Source organism: Mesoplodon densirostris, chromosome 2, assembly GCF_025265405.1.
Source record: "Mesoplodon densirostris isolate mMesDen1 chromosome 2, mMesDen1 primary haplotype, whole genome shotgun sequence".
Classification (NCBI taxonomy): domain Eukaryota; kingdom Metazoa; phylum Chordata; class Mammalia; order Artiodactyla; family Ziphiidae; genus Mesoplodon; species Mesoplodon densirostris.
The window spans coordinates 148623662-148642038 of NC_082662.1; the positions used below are offsets into that span (position 1 = coordinate 148623662).

Consider the following 18377-nt stretch of genomic DNA (forward strand, 5'->3'; position numbering starts at 1 on the left):
GCATCCGATATTTGTTTTTCTCTCTCTGACCTACTTCACTCTGTATGACAGACTCCAGGTCCATCCACCTCACTACAAATAACTAAATTTTGTTCCTTTTTATGGCTGAGTAATATTCCATTGTATATATGTGCCACATCTTCTTTATCCATTCATCTGTCAATGGGCATTTAGGTTGCTTCTATGCCCTGGCTATTGTAAATAGAGCTGCAATGAACATTGGGGTACATGTATCTTTTTGAATTATGGTTTTCTCAGGGTATATGCCCATACTGCGATTGATGGGTCATATGGTAGTTCTATCTTTAATGTTTTGAATTTGTTAAGACTTGTTTTGTGACCCAACACATGATCTATCTTGGAGAATGTTCTGTGTGAACTTGGTAAGAATGTGTATCCTTCTGCTGTTGGAGGGAATGTTCTATATATGTCTATTAGGTCAATTTGGTCTAAAATGATTCAAGTCCAGTGTTTCCTGGTTGATTTTCTCTCTGGATTATCTATCTATTGTTGAAAATGGGGTACTGAAACCCCCTACTACTGTTGCATTGTTGTGTATTTTTGCCTTCAGATTTGTTAGTAATTCTTTAATATTTTTAGGTGCTCCAGTATTTGTTACATATATGTTTACAATTGTTACATCCTCTCAGTGAACTGACACCTACATTATCATATAATGACTTGATCTCGTTTCAGTTTTCAATTGAAAATTTATTTTGTCTGATATAAGTATGGCTACCCCTGCTCTCTTTTGGTTTCCACTTGCATGGAATATCTTTATTCATCCTGATACTTTCAGCTAACTGAGGTTGCTGTTGAAGCTCTCTACTGCATTTTTATTTCATTTGTTGTATTCTTCAGCTCCAGAATATCTGTTTGATTCTTTTAAATAATTTCTATTTGTTGAATTCTTTCCCAAGTAACTCAGAGATCTCTATTTCTTTGATGTCAGTTACTGGAAAATTACTTGGTAGTACCATGTTTCTTTGCCTTTTCATGTTTTTCATGGCTTTGCATTTATGTCTGCACATTTGAGGGCACAGTCACCTCTTCCTGGAAAGGCACAGCAGTGTAGTCTCTGTGTACCTCCATCAGCTGAGGTCACTTGGCACAGACTACAGGGGTCTTCTGTGGTCAAGAATGTGTTGGGGGCCTCCCTGGTGGCGCAGTGGTTGAGAGTCCGCCTGCCGATGCAGGGGATACGGGTTCGTGCCCCGGTCTGGGAGGATCCCATATGCCGCGGAGCGGCTGGGCCCGTGAGCCATGGCCGCTGGGCCTGCGCGTCCGGAGCCTGTGCTCCGCAACGGGAGAAGCCACAACAGTGAGAGGCCCGCTTACGGCAAAAAAAAAAAAAAAAAAAAAAAAAAAAGAATGTGTTGGGCTGTGGATGGCAGTATTGGCTAGCACTATTGGGATCCTCAAAGGTGTTGCTGGAATCTTCCTGTTCTCCTTTTTTTGCCCATGGGAGGAAGTTCTAGCCAAGGACATTCCTCTTGGCACCTGGTCTGGTGTGCTGTCACTTGAACTAGTAGCAAAGCCAGGGGTCAGGGGTCAGGTGCACATAAAATTAACACAGCACCTTGGTCCTGGAGCACAGGTGTACTTGCTGCAGCAGTGGCACTGGTGTCTAAGGTGTAAGCACGTGCAGGTCATCAGTAGAACCAGGGTCTGAGTCTCTGTGGGTCAGAGATTCCAGCTGGGGTGGATACAACTGCAGCGTGGGCCCTGGGATGACAAGGTGCACCAGTGACTTGGACCTAGGGGGGCAGGTGGCAGTATTCACACAGTGTGGGGATGGTGGGTCAAAGTCCCAACTCTGACTCTAGGTGGCAGTCACACGACAGAAGCATCATGTCCACAGTGGTGGCCTATTAAAGCCACATGTCAGGAACCAGTGAGTAGAGCTCAGAGTAGCAGCAGTATGGCTGGGTAATGACAGGTCAGAGCCATGACCTGAGACACAGGGGCAGAGCTCAGGGCAGTGGCGGTTCTGGTTTCATAGATGATACGGTATTGTGGATACCCAATCCCGGAGAGCAGGGCACAGCAGCCACTGGGACCCCTGGGAGCAGATTTGCCCACATTGATAGCTCCAGCCCCAGGGAGAGGAAGTGGTGAGGAGACTCTGGGTAGTTCCATCAGCTGGAATCAGGTTGGTGTAGACTGTGGGAGACCTCAGCAGCAGACTGTAAACTGTCACAGTGGTGAGGCTTGCTTGGGTTCTTGTGCTCTCTTTTTCTTCATGGGGTGAACATTCTCTGAGGGGATCCCTCCTGGCACCAAGTTGCTCTGGCTTGTGGGGTTGGGGTGATACAGATAAAATGCTTCCTGTACTTTTTATGTACTTTTATGTACTTGTTATGTAGCCTCAGTTTTTGAGCTCTATTGGATTTCTGCTGCTTCTTCGTTGTAGTCCAGCGCTCTCTCTGAGCTATTAAAATTGGTGTGTAGTTGTTTATGTATTGTTTTTGTGGGGGAGACAAATGTTGGGACTTCCTAGCCCTCCATCTTGCTGACGTGACCTCTTAACAGCATTTTAAATAATTTCTGTGACTTGTACGGTCATCATTTTTATACATTTTCAATTATTTTATTAACTTTTTATTGATTTTTAAGAACTCTAAGTCTAGAAGATATTAACAATTTTATTTGTTGCAAGTAATTTTTTCCGATGTCACTGAATATTAGCTATTGGTAATATTGTTCAAACCTTTCTTTTTTCCTTTGATGCAAATGGTTGGTAGCATAGAATAACTACTTAACTTGAGATTAATCACCTCAATCCTGGCATAGTTTTCACCATTTACATGCTGAGTAGGACAGTAAGCAAGCAAATTAACTTCTCTAATTTTCTTTCCTCATTTGTAAAATTAAATGTTTAATAGAGAACGCTAAGATACCTTCCAACTCTAAAACCCTAAGGCCTTCAATGAAATGTAGTGGATAACTGCCACGCGTTGAATTTCCTAGGCACTTTGGAATGCCCTCCCCATAACCTTCAAATAATTAATAATGCATTTTCTTCTCTCTATAAGAAGCTCTGATATGTTAATTGTATTCTAATAACCATAATTGCATTATACAACTCTCTGAACTTATCTGAAGCACTTTAAAGCATCACAGCTTTTCAAAGCTGTAAGAATCTTAAAAATCATATCCCCTAACTATCTCATTTCACAAACAGGAGAATGTTGGCTCAAAAAAGATTAAGCAGATTGCCTAGGGCTTCCCAGCTGTGATATCAGATTAGAACCTGCATTTTATGATTCTGAATCCAGTGTTGTTTTCACTATTTTTCATTGCCTCTGCTTTGGAGCTTTACCATTCTTTTGATTATTATAGTTGCCTTTAATATTTTAATCTTCATATCATTATATACAAAAATATTATTTTAAAATATTTCATGGCTATTTCTACATAAAGGTTTCTAAAGTACTAGGCAGTTTTACAGACCTGACACATATCTTTAAGGAGCTTATATTTTGAAAGAAACTTTCAGAACTTTCCATTCTTTGCTTACTTATTGACTTTTAAGCCTACTTTTCATGATTCTGACTTGATTTTTTGGGAAACCCCAAGTCAATCTTGTTCTTTCTGTTTAGACAGATACCCAGACATCTGGGCATATAATACATGAATCTGAGAGCTCTAGTATAATTGTGGCTAGCTCTAGATGTGGACATTCACAGTTATCCAAAGGGCTCTTGTTCTGCCATACCTGGTCCTATTTAAGCTCTATTCACTTAAGCAGCTTATCAGAGTGAAACCAGAAAGGGAAAAAAATATATAACCCAAGGACAGAGTTCAAGGGGCCAATTGTGATAGGATTGTTTACGATGAGTCAGAGTACTTTGCTGGGAGTTAGAGACATGGAGATGATAGACATACATCTTGTTCACAAAGAGATCAATTTGGTGGAAAGAATACACAAAATATAGCTAAGTAATAATGTGATTATTCTATGATAGAATAATAATAACACCATGTGCTTATCTGTTAAAAAGTTTGGATAAGTCACATAAATCAGATGAATATTAAATTGCAAATACTATTAAAGCATTAGAAAGCAGAAGCATGCATACAGTTAGGTGTAGTTAATCTACTGAGGGCTTCTCAGGTGAGTGATTCCAGATGAAGTAAGGCTTTTGAAAAAGGAAATAGACAAGAATTGGTGGAGAAGACTAAATAAGGAGGACAGCATGTTCAAGATGGACAACTCAGTTTGACTGGAGCCCATTTTGGCAAGTAACCATAAAGAAGTTAAGGAGACAGTGGGGATCTAAAATCATGGGAAATAAGAGGAACAACTTCCTTTTTCCCCACGGTTTTATCCCAGGATATGAAAACATCTAACTAGATGAATTCAAATTAGTCCAACATCATTAATAGGAAGTTCAAATATCACTAAAGAGCATCTATTTAATTGGTGTACCCTACAGGTGTTGGAACTGATTCTGTCATCTGTGACTTTCTTTCACTTATTTTGGAATAAAAATTTGCTTTGAGATTTGACGTTTTTTAAAACCTGTGAAGTAAAGCCAAAATGTACAGTTTGCGTTTCACTAAATTTATTTAGACAAGAAAATATTTCCTTTGGGAGATCTCTTGATCACAGAAACAATTAACTTAGCATAATAAACAGGACAGCAAAAACCCTTCAAATGATTTGAAGTAATAGATATTGTAAAATCACATTTTTGAATCCTCACTATGTAATTTAAAACAACTTTCAAAACTGTTAGCTTTAATCTTCTTCCCAGCACCATGGTGACATGGACTGGTCTGTGACTATGAGGAAATTGCAACGGCTAATTAGGATGCTTGGAAACTGGAATCATTATTTAAGCTTCAAGAGTCATGATAGAACATATATTTTTTTGTTTCAAATATAGTTATTTATAACAGTTTAAAATAAAAAATTAGAGTTATTGGCAACTCTAACACCCTCAGAAATGTATAGCTTGACAAACACATTCAAACATTTAAAGCAATAGAGGTGTCAGAAAATGTATGTTTAATGTGTATTATTAAAAGGTAGGGGCCAGATTAAAATTGTGAAACTCAAACCAGATTTAAAATGTGTTGGGATTCACCATTTTCACAAATTTATTGACAAATTCATCTGTAAATTTTAACCTTTTCACTGTTATTATTTGTTTACTCCTATAAAATCTGTCAGATTATATCATCTTATATTAGAAGAAAATGGATTTCTACATATCTATGAAGAAAACATATGTCTTAAATGTCCTCAAGATGTAAATGTTGATGGTTATTTCACAGATTGTATGAATTTTGATTTTGTTTTCACAGCTTTTCTTTTTTTTTAATTTATTTATTTTTCATGGAAAGGCATTTTATTTTAAATACAGCAGTGTGTACATGTCAATCCCAAACTCCAAATCTATCCCTCCCGCCCGCCCTTCCCCCTGGTAACCATAAGTTCATTCTCGAAGTCTGTGAGTCTGTTTTGTAAATAAGTTCATTTGTATCATTTTTTCTTTTTGATTCTGCATATAAGTCATATCATATGAGATTTGTCTTTCTCTGTCTGACTTACTTCACTTAGTATGATAATCTCCAGGTCCATCCATGTTGCTGCAAATGACACTATTTCATTATTTTTAATGGCTGAGCAATACTCCATTGTATATATGTACCACATCTTCTTTATTCATTCATCTGTCAATGGACATTTAGGCTGCCTCCATGTCTCGGCTATAGTAAATAGTGCTGCAAAGACCACTGGGGTGCATGTATCCTTTTGAACCATGTTTTTCTCTGGATATGTGCCCCAAAGTGGGATGGCTGGAACATATGGTAGCTCTACTTTTAGTAGCAATTTACATTTCCACCAACAGTGTAAGAGGGTTCCCTTTTCTCCACACCCTCTCCAGCATTTATTTTTTGCAGATTTTTTGATGATGGCCATTTTGACCAGTGTGAGGTAATATCTCACTGTAGTCTTGATTTGAATTTCTGTAATAATTAGCAATGTTGAGCATCTTTTTATGTGCCTCTTGGCCATCTGTAGGTCTTCTTTGGAGAATGTCTCTTTAGGTCTTCTGCCCACTTTTTGATTTGGTTGTTTGTTTTTTTGATATTGAGCTGCATGAGCTGTTTGTAAATTTTGGAGACCAACCCCTTGTCGGTTGCATCGTTTGTGAATATTTTCTCCCATTCTGTGGGCTGTCTTTTTGTTTTGTTTATGGTTTCCTTTGCTGTGCAAAAGCTTTTGAGTTTAATTAGGTTCCATTTGTTTGTTTATTTTTGTTTTTATTTCCATTACTCGGGGAGACAGATCAAAAAAGATCTTGCTGCGATTTATATCAGAGTATTTTGCCTATGTCTTCCTCTAAGAGTTTTATAGTATCTGGTCTTACATTTAGGTCTTTAATCCATTTTGAGTTTATTTTTGTGTATGGTGTTAAAGAAGAAAATATCTATTTTTGACATCCTATCCTATAACACTTCACTCATAAAAGTAAAACAATTATGAAACCTTCAACAGAAATATATATTTCTATGTGTAAGTCAACATAAATGAATATGTATATAAATAAGTGGAAAACAGAATATAATGACATAATTTCATGTACATTGTCAATGAAATAAGTTTGCTATCCAGAAATCCTCAGAAGCTTTTTCACAAATACCCACATATATCCATGTTTTTCTCTTTCTCTATTGCCCTTTTCAGAACATTATTTTTCCATCTGGAGGCTTCCTTGAAGTTTAGGTCACTTGTCTATCTAATCTTCAATCTCTGACTTTTGTGTTATCTATCAGGCTCCTTTTCTCTACCAAGGCTACAATACCAGTCTCAATACCAGTTTTCTTCTCCATTCCCAAGTCTTGCCTCATTTCCAGTGATTGTAACTTCCTGTTGACTTATCCAATACTCTGGCCTCCCAGTTCACTCATGTTTACATTTCCAGGGATCTTTATCTCTACTCTAAACATCCACAGAAACTTCTTGGTCATTAACTGGAATACTCCAGTTCAACACTCTTCATGATAGACTCCTCATTTACTAATCACATTTCTGCGCTTCTTTTCTCTCACTTAAATATTTTCAGTTCTTTGCACAGGGACCTGTGGTCATTTGACCCTTCTGCTTTCTCCTCTTGTCTTCATTTCCTTTCCTATTTAGTTATATTTATTGGTTCATCATTATACTAGTTTCTTATTGGTATTTCAAATCTTTTTTTAAATTGAACTATAGTTGATTTACAACAATGTGTTAGTTTCTGGTGTACAGCAAAGTGATTCAGTTAAACATATATATACATATTCTTTTCCATTATGGTTTATTACAGGATATCAAATATAGTTCTCTGTGCTATACAGTAGGACATTGTTGTTTATCTATTTCATATATCACAGTTTGTATCTGCTAATTCCAAACTCCTAATTTATCCCTCCCTCACCCCCTTTCTGCTTTGGTAACCATAAGTTTGTTTTCTATTTCTGTGAATCTATTTCTGTTTTGTAAATAAGTTCATTTGTGTCATATTTTAGATTCCACATATAAGTGACAGCATATGATATTTGTCTTTCTCTGTCTGACTTACTTCACTAAGTATGATAATCTCTAGGTCCATCCATGTTGCTGCAAATGGCATTATTTCATTATAGTATTTCAAATCTCTTGATGAACTATCTTTCTGTAGAGCAAACTCTGAAGTGTAAATTCATCAAATTATCTGTCTTTTCCACACCTATGTGACTGAGTGCTGCTCTTTCCAATTACCTTCAAACTTACTTCAATTCACACCCATTCTGTCTGTTACATTAGTACAAATATCTAGCATCCTATCTAAAGTTAATCTTCCTATTCTCTGGACCCTAGCCTTACCTGCTTATTCAGGACAAATCAGCATCAGTCATCTCTTTGCATTCCTTGGATTTCCTCACATTTCAATCTCTAGCTCTCTCCCTTTCTGTCAGAAAAAAAGTCTCAACTCCACATTCTTTCTTGGATTTCCAAACTATATGTTCCTTCCCTAACAATTACACTTTTGAAAGAGTTTTTTACACTTTCTGTCTTCACTCCCTTATTTTCAGTTCAGCCATTACAATCTGACTTGTCTTTACACCACTCTACAAAATCCAAACTCAACCAGTTCTCCTAGGAGAACCTCTTTATTGCTAAATTCAATGGACACATTTTATTAATTATTTAATATCTCAGAATCTTTTATTGTTTCTGTTCACTTGTTTGAAACACTTCCCCCCCGCTTACCTTCAGGATGTCACAACTGCATAATTTTCTATTTTATAAAAGCTTCCTATTAATTCCTTATTTGGGTCTCTCTACCTTTACCTGCTCTTAGCTTACCTCAATCCATCCCTCTTTCACTCTATGACTTTCTTTGAGTGGCTCATCTACACCCATGATTTCTGACAACTTACATGTGATGTTATCCAAAATTCCTGATCTCTCCCCTCAGCTAGAACCACATGCCCAACTTTCCATTGGGTACCTCTACTTGGCAGTTTCATAGATGCTTCAAACTTCAACATGCTATATGTGAACACATCATGTTCTACCAGGATTTTCTGTTTCTGGTATCCTCTGTCCTCATAAATAGTACCACTATTAGTTGTACAGTTACCTATACAAGAAAGATTTTGTGCCTCACTGCCTACATCTATCTCATTATCAAATCTAGTTAATTCTACATCCTAAATATTTCTCAAATCCATTCACTGCCTCTGTAACCATTTACACTACCATAATTCAAGTCATATTCTTGACTCTTCTGTATTATTCCATCAGGCTCATATCAGAACTTCTCATTCTAGTCTTGGACCCCTTCAGTCCATTTTCCACATAGTAGTAAGAGTACATTTCCCAAAATTCAAAACTGATCATATCACTTATCTGCTTAAAACAATTTAATGGCTCCTGATTACCCTTTGGTTAAAATTTCAATTCTTAAATGAAGTGTTTAAGATTCTTCATACTATTTGACTTCTGATTATCCTTACAGGATTATTCAAGTCACTGTGCCTTATGATCAATACTTCAGCCAACAATAACTCTTTTTATTTTCTCAAATTCAACAATCTTTCTCCCATCCCCAAGTCATTGTACATGTTATTTTCTCAACCAGGAAAACTCTCCCTCTTGCCTCTGCATCCGACTGTGTGAAAATCATTCTTTAGGTATCAGCTTAATGATACTTTTATAGAAATCTATAGGATTTTATCAAATGTGGCTTAGATGCTCTTCCTATGTCTTCGGGACACCTCACAAGCACATTTATCATATTTTTCTCACAAATGCATTTATCATAGTCTAATTGTTTGTTTATATATCCAGCATATTCCACTAGTTTTTAAGTTTCTTGAAACTAAAAAGATTGTGAATCTTGTTCACCACTATCCTAACAGCTAGCATAGCTGTTTGTACCCAGTAGTTGAGTAAACAGATGAACATATACATAAACTTTAAAAACTCTCCTATTACATTCTAGAATTTCAGAGGCCCATTGGGTGATAGTTGCACCTATGATAGCACCATTGTATTTCCTGTTTAGGTTGTAGTGATCAATGCTATAGAAGAGAAGTCATAAACATAAATGTCAGAAAGGACCAGGTAGGAAGCATACATGAATATAACCAGCTGGATGGGAATATAGTAAGCAAAAGAGTGGATTCTCTGAATAAAGGGAGTAGTCACTTATTAGCCATAGTTGATTGCCATGTGTAAGTTAGAACTCAGTGTTGCTAGAGTTTCTGTTTTTTAAAATAATCAAGAAATCAAACTTTTATGTTAAATCCTCATTTTTGTGGTAGTGATTGGAAAATGTGCAGGTCAAATAAGACATGTCTGTAGTATAGATTCAATTCTTGAGACTCAGTTTATGACCATTCTAAAACAGTGTCATAAAAAGAGTGAGGTACTCACCAAACTAAGAAGCTCCTGTACAGCAAAATCCATCAACAAAATGAAAAGGCAATTATGGAATATGAGAAAATACATGCAAAGCATATATCTGATAAGGGGTTAATATCCAAAATATATAAAGAACTCATATAACTCAATAGGAAAAAAACAAACAATCCAATTTAAAAATGGGCAAAAGATTTAACTAGACATTTTTCCAAATGAGACAAATGGTCAACAGGTACATGAAAAAGTACTCAACATCATTAATGAACAGGGAAATGCAAATCAAAACCACAATGAGATATCATCTCACACCTGTTAGAATGGTTATTATCAAAAAGACAGAATAATGAGTGTTGGTAAGGATGTGGAGAAAAGGGAACCCTTGTGCATTGTTGGTGGGAATGTAAATTGATGTAGCCACTATGGAAAACAGTATGGAGGTCCTTCAAAAAATTAAAAATAGAACTATCACATGTCCAGCAATTCTACTTCTGCATATTTATCTGAAGGAAATAAAGTTAATATCTCAAAAAGATATCTGTACCTTCATATTCATTGCAGCCTAATTTACAATAGCCAAGAAATGGAAACAACCTAAGTGTCCACTGATAAATAAATAGATACAGAAAATGATACACACACACATACACTGAAATATTACTCAGCCACAGAAAGAAGAAAATCTTGTTATTTGTGACAACATGGATGGATCTTGAGAACATTATGCTAAGTGAAATTAAGTCAGACAGAGAATAACAAATATTGTATGATCTCACTTATATCTGGAATCTATAAAACAAAACAAAATTGTTTATAAAAACCTAACTCATAAATAGAGAACAAACTGGTGGTTGCCAGAGGTGGGGGGTTGGGGGTAGGTGAAATGAGTGATGGTGGTAAAATCTACAAACTTCCAGTTATAAATAAGTCCTGGTGATGTAATGTATAGTGTGATTATTACAGTTAACTGTTGTATGTTTGAAAACCGCTACCAGAGTAGATCTTAAAAGTTCTTATCACAAAACAAAAAATTATAACTATGTATGGTGATGGATGTTTAAACTTATTGTGGTAATCATTTTGCAATATATACATATATCAAATAATTGTGTTGTATGCCTAAAACTAATACAAAGTTATATGTCAATCATATCTCAATTATAAAAACGAAAGAAGAAAGACACTAAAAATTTACCTTTTCTAGGTTTCTCTTTCATGTAGAGATGGATATCGAAGATGATAAGCTGCAAACATGATTCAACATTTTTACTTTGCCTCAACTCTTTCACAATGGAATAAGGAATATGTTTTCATCTATGTGCACAGATATACTCATTTGAATATTAATATATGACAGGGAAAATAATTATGAAGATACTGCTATGCACATACTGCTTTTGAAAACTTTCTCCTTCTGATTGTCTTTGCCTAGTCTGTTCCCTTCTACTATACGATATTGTTGATTCCTAAGGATTTTACTATCATCCCCCTATTTATAATATTCATCTGTTCCTTTCTAACCTTCTTGCTAGTTCTCTTTGTATAACATGACAGCAAGCAATTAAGAATTTTGGTAGAATTTGTGTGTGAGTGCACAAGGATGTGTACATGCATACATAGGCATATAAACATGACTGGACAGACAAGCCAGAGAGCCTGTAATAGCAAGTAGAAGTGTTGCTGGAATCTTCTAAAATTGAGAAACACTCCACTATAGAACTATTTTTCTAGAGCACTACTTTTCTTTCACCCCACTACTCAGATGTCGTTATACTAGAATACAATTCTGAATGAAAAACTCTCCTCATTTTAGATGTCAGACCTGATCTCATTTTCTCTCTCTGACTTCTTTATAAATTAAGTTCACTGGGCTTCCAGAATAACATTTGGTCCAGTTATTTCTGATATGTCTAGACTTGCGCTACTGCAAGGCATAAAATGATAAGCAAAGTATTTTATATCATTTTTAAAGGATTTGTAGAATATTTTTGCAAAGTGGAAAGAAAAGCAACCTCAGAGCCATAGAGAATTGACATAAATTAAGTTTTTACACAGTCGGGCAAAAAATGCTCAGTGCTAAATTTTTACACTTAATTGGCTCACACAGGACTGAGAATAGTTCATATTCCCACCAGTCAGAAAGGAAAAACCGAGTAACACATGGGTCATCAGTATGACCCATGACTTTCTGAGTCATCAGTGTGACTCAGAAAGTATCTCTTTAGAAGTGGGGATTAAATCATCCCTGGATTAAATGAGGGTCTGGACCCAACTAACAAAGTTTAAAAGCAAACTAGGATTAAAGGTGAATTTTTTCAACCTGATACAGGGGATCTATGTAAAACCTAGTTATCATCATACTTATGGTGAAAGACTAAATGCTATCTCATTAAGGTTGGGAACAAAGTGAAGATGTTCTCTGTCACCACTCCTATTAAAAATTGTACTAGCCAGTGCTATAACACAAGAAAAAGAAATAATATGCATAAAGATTAGGAAAGAAAAAATAAATTGTCTTTATTCACAGGATGACATGATCATTTATGCAAAAAAAAGTAAGAAATTGTCCAAAGAAAAGGCTAGAACTAATAAGTGAAAGTAGTAAATCTGCAAGATGCAGGATCAATATACAAAAATCTATTTTATTTCTATATGCAAACAATGAGCAGTTGGAAATTGAAATTAAAGTACCATTTACAATAGCATCAAATTATGAAATTGAAATATATTTGCCAAAATAAGAAAAAGACCAGTACAAAAACTTCACTACTATGATAAATTAAAGAGGAGTGAACTAAAAGGAGAGTTGTATTATGTTTATGGATTAGAAATTCAATATTGATAAAAATCAATTCTTCCTAAACTGATCTATAGATTTAATGCCATCTCAATTAAAATCTCACAGGCATTTTTGTAGAAATTGACAAAGCTGATTGCTTAAAATAAAATAAAAAAACCCACACCTGTTGACTTTTATTTCAACTGAAATTTGTAGACTTTTAGAAGTCATTTTATTTTATTCCTGAGATATGACATCATTGAGTAGAAAGACCAGAAGATGAAGCCAGAAAATATTCTCTATTGTTGACTAATTATTTGACCTTAGATAGTTTAATTAACCCCTTGGTCTTCAACTTCCTTATCTATTGAACACCAATACTTTATACCTCACATGTATTTGTAGTGATAAAATGAGAACAAACTTTGATCTTGAAAATCAACTATTTTGAACTCAAATTCTTGCAGGTGCTGAGGAAATATCATAAATGAAAAAGGCAGGCAGAATATAAAGTATAGAGAACTGACATACTATCTAGGTGGGGGAAAAGATGGCAGTTACTGCTCAGCTTTGACCAATCATTGTCATGAAACCATCCGCATAGTGAAAACGAGATCCCTCTGTTGCCAGATCATCCAAATTCTCAAGAAAAGTAGAAACATGGATTTTTATATAACACACCCCATTCAAAAATGTTGGCAAGCAATTAAAATGATTATACGTAGTATGGGCCAACAAAACATGTCTGTAGGCTGTGTTCAGTGAGTGAGAACCAATTTGTTTCTGCTATCATGAACTGTTGTACAAATATTGGGTATTATTAATACAATGATAACAATATTCATAATGAAAGCTGTGCCAAACACATAAGTGGCTCTAAGCAATAGCAGAATATAACTGATAAAACATACGAATATTCATGGGGCGATCAATATCAAATGAGAGATTCACATTTGAGCCTGGAACAATGGATAATATTTTAAAGAAAATTAGACTGATTTCTAATTGCCAGGACATTTCCTGGTTGGACCTACAAGTTGTTGACTCTGATTTTCAATTAGTAAAGCAAATTCTAAAGAAAGCAACTATCATGGGACAGAAGGTGAGGGTGGTCAACCCTTGCTTAAGTAAACTACTCCACCAAAATAATCACATGTACATCCAGGCAGCTAACTTACATGCTCAAGGATTCAGAAAATCACTGACATCACCCAATTTCAAGTATTCTCTTTTTGTTTAAGTCCAGATAGCTCAGTATACAGTATCTCAATCACTGCATGAATGTAATTTCTTTTCCATTAATTTTCAGCCCTCTTTCTATAATGGTGTCTAATCGATGGTTGTATGTAAATTTTCTTCTCTCTCTTATGTTATTATAATCATTTAGTGGGATGATTCCCTAGTCATATTCTAGCCACTAGAATTTGTTTGCATAATTCTTTTTTATAAGTGCAATATAAGTACTGAATATATAAATTTGATCAATCTAGAATCCATCACTAAGTTGAAGAAAATTAGTTAAATAAGTAAAATCTATTAATCCATTAATTCAGATAACCATTTAATAAGTAAAAAATGAGACTTTGCTTGTATAAAATAGTTGATTAACCCTTTTCTTCCTACAACTTCCTCATGAAGTAAAAAGAGGAGGAGAGTGAGAGAAAGGAGGGAGAGGCAGAACGAAATTCGAATTTTTTCCAGCTTTCAAAAAGTGAAACTGAAAAATCTCTCTTTAGTGAGCTGTATTTTACAGCAAGTAACTGCAATAGTTGAGGCTAGAACATAACCAAGCATACAGATTCAAAACGGAAGCTATAATCTCTTACCATATTTATCAGACTTATTACTGAATTGAAATGAAAATAGAATCACCAAAAGAAGATCCTTGAACATAGTAAGAAACAACAGCTTTCTACTTCGACCAACTTGCAGGAAAGAGTCCTAGATTAAATCTGAATAACTTCAGGACTGAATTTCGACTCAAGAGCAGTAAGTAATCAGATAGCTACTGTTTTCTTACAAGAAAAAAAAACCTGTCAAAAGATCCTTTTTACTGTAGTTGAGTATCATGTGCTAAATCTCACCCATAAAGGAACATAGCACTAGCACTACTTGTGATCTCTCCTAGGAGACTGGATTGTGAATCCAAAAAGTTACAGAGAGAGAGAGAAAAAAAGATTATACTACTTGGAATTTCTACATGTGCCATTTCCCTAAGCCTCCCATCTGTAGATACTCAGTAAGCACCCTTACTCCTTGTTGTGTTTCCCTCTTCCCTTTGAGCACTGGGGATTTATGAAGGCCAAAGTTGGGGGAATATAAATGGAAGAAATAAAGCAGAAGATGCCAAGAAACTTTGCTATCAAAGTTAAAATGAAAACTCTTCGGATATCAGAGGACCAAGAAGCAAGAGCAAGAGACTGGAAAAAAATAAGAGAGAACTCCAAAGATGCCCTGGTCATTGTACTCCAGTCAGTAAAAGAAAATGTATTGAGTCTTTGTTGATTATAGGATCTAATTCCATGAAAGAAGTGTCTTATCACTCAAATCCTTAAAAATATGCATAAGGCAGTGCAGACACCAAATAAGGAACCATTGTAATTGGTCTAGAAATGTTAAACTTTGGAAAGAATCATTTGAAGTCACAATATCTGGGCTCCTCATTTTTCAGGTGTGAAAACTGAGACTGCCTTGAACTAAAATGAATCACCTAAGGTAACACAGGTAATTAGCAGCGGAGCCAGGACTAAAAGCCTCATCTTCAGATGCCTGGACATATGCTCTGCTCCAGTGCTATTGCAACTGCAATGATCAGTGAGTGTTTAGTAGCTGGGAGAGAATACCAATAAAAATTTTAAAAATCAGATAAAGTAAAAATTAGTTTGAAGAAGAATATTGTTACTGAGGAATCAGTTAACTGATGTTCTTGCTTCTTTAAAAACATTATATTTCAAATTCCAATAAAATCATGTATTTAGAAATACATGTGCCACAATTCTAATTAACGATAGGGCCTCTTAACATTTTGCTGCTTTCAGAGAAACACATTTTCCTCTGCTTCTCACAATGCAGAAGCTGCCTAGTCATTGTTTATATTTCTGGAGATTAAAAAAGAAACCCAGGGCTTCCCTGGTGGCGCAGTGGTTGAGAGTCCGCCTGCTGATGCAGGGGACACAGGTTCGTGCCTGGGTCCGGGAGGATCCCACATGCCGCGGAGTGGCTGGGCCCGTGAGCCATGGCCGCCGAGCCAGCGCATCCGGAGCCTGTGCTCCGCAGCGGGAGAGGCCACAACAGTGAGAGGCTCGCGTACCGCAAAAAAAAAGGAACCCAGTTGGCTAAGGTTGCCTTCTTTATTCTGCCTCAAGCTTTTCATCATTAACTTTTCCTCACATTGATCAACAACCCTTGAGTAATAAACAATCAAAAGTGTATCTTCTGTAAATGAGTTACTCAAGAAAGTTAAGGTTTTGATTAAATGGTTTTACATATAATACTTCATGAGGACTTGGCTCCAACTAGTCTTTATTGAGGGTGTAATAGTTGCCAGGCACTGTGTTAGCTGCTTTTATATCTATTAGCTCATTTTCCTTTCTGAGCTTCTGAACACACTCTGCACATATATTTTGGTGGACTATAAACCATAATTATGAGTTCTTCCTCTTAATATACTTTGCTGGTCTCTTTCAATTCCTTTCTATCTCAAGTTCCCCAGTATAATGGATCTGTAGTTCCCTTAATTCTTCATTTGGTTTGGCAAATAGTTCGTTTGAAAAGGTATAAAATGCAGAGAGGCATATATAAACAAATGGTATAGACAGAAAAAGATAGACGTTTGAGACTCAGCCTTATGTTTTACCAGTTATGGGGCCTTGGGAGAACCACTATCACATCTTTAGGGCTTAGTTTTCTTATCTATAAAATTGACCTAACAACTTCTCTTCCTGTATTATAGGCAGATTGTGAAGCACTAATGTGATGATAATGACCCATTATTCAAAGGCAAAATATAAAATTTTCTCACTAAAAAGAAGACATGAATTTAATTAGCATCAAGAGTTTTTTTAAATTCAGAAAACTCGATATACGTTTTATATCAGACATCATGATTTGATCAATTTTGGGCCCTTACTGTTGAAATTGAATCTTATCACTAAATTTCACTTCTTTGTCATGAACAATCCTGAAACTTAATTCTGTTGTGCAAAAGAGTTTTGCAATGACCTAATTTTTAAAGTAAATACTGTTCAAAATTACCAGGAAAGCATGCTGTCCTACAAAACACTTTATGGGGCAAAGAAGCACACTCAGAGCTGGACCATCACTTTCCACTTTTTTCCATGACCTTAAAAAAATTACACACTCGAAAACTAATAATCACATTCTTCTTGCTCATAGGAGAACGTGCCCAGCTGAATACAAGCTCAGGCATGTTGAAGTGGGTTCTCTGAGAACACATTACAACATTCTCATACTTAAATGTAAATTCTGTATTTTATATATATAGACTATTTAACCATCATTTTACCATCATTGACCTGTACTATACCTCAAAAAAAGTGTGATAAAACCTGAGGAAAGACTTCAACAGGGAATCAATAAAGATAAATTATTTTTCCTGGTTGCAATGATTTCTTCTCATAGACTAAGTCATAGCCTTTAGCTTTTCCTTTTATGAAATATTCACTTCTACTCTATTATTAATTAGGGTAGCCTATGTGCTATAATAAATAGACCCCAAAATGTGTAATGACTCAAACACAATAGAGGTTTTTAAAAAACTTATGCTCACATAAAAGAACCTGCCCGGTAAATACCTCGTTGGGATTGTCCTTTCTCACACAGCTACTGGGGGAACCAGACTGACAAGCCTCTGCTATCATCAACACATGGTTTTCAAGGCCATGCTGGGATCATCTCTATATCAGCTAGGTGGAGAGAGGAAAGAATATGAGTGAACACATATAGAAGGTTTTTACGGACCAAGCCTGGGAGTTGAACCTATCACTTCTACTTACATTTTATTGACTAGCACTCAGTCACATAGCCACATATAACCGCAAGGGAGCCTAGGAAATACACGCTAGCTGTGTTCCCAGGAAGAAGAAAACATGAATTTAGTGAGCATACAGCACACAGTCACATCTCCTGAATACTTAAATGGACGTTATCTTGATTTTTGATAAATAGGTTAAAGACATTTTACACTTCAGTGCTGTATGTCATTCAATAAATATTTCTTAAACATCCACTGCATATCTTTTCTACATAGGTAATGATTTTGTGTGTAGATGCGTACTCTAGACTCAACAGAGAAGAATCAAGCCCAACAGCCAAATTTATACTTAGAGAACTCAGAGCAACAAAAATTGATGTTTCCACACTGATTTTATGTTTTTTGACCAAAAGTACTTCTCAAAACTCCAGGCTATAAATAATGTGAAAGTTTTCTATGGGGTGTTTATTCTATCAAAACTTGCATGATCTCTTATAATGAAATCTTCATATTCTTGATTATGGGCTCAGCCAGGAAAGTTTGAAGGAGCAAAGTGCTTTCATGTGATGGAGAAGAGATAGAAAATGAGGTCATCATACTTGGTTGATGCAGGAATTCTTTCTTCAGTTTGGAATAAAGCAGCATATTTCAAATGAACACAGTAAGTGTTATATGTGTTCCAAAGAAGTAAAAGTTTCAAGAAA

General features: G+C 35.8%; 1 pseudogene; it reads right to left on the minus strand.

Annotated features, from left to right (window-relative positions):
* Nucleotides 1-1627: 1627 nt before the first annotated feature.
* LOC132476517 (microtubule-associated protein 1S-like) overlaps nucleotides 1628-18377 on the minus strand; it is a 34225-nt pseudogene continuing 17475 nt past the window's right edge.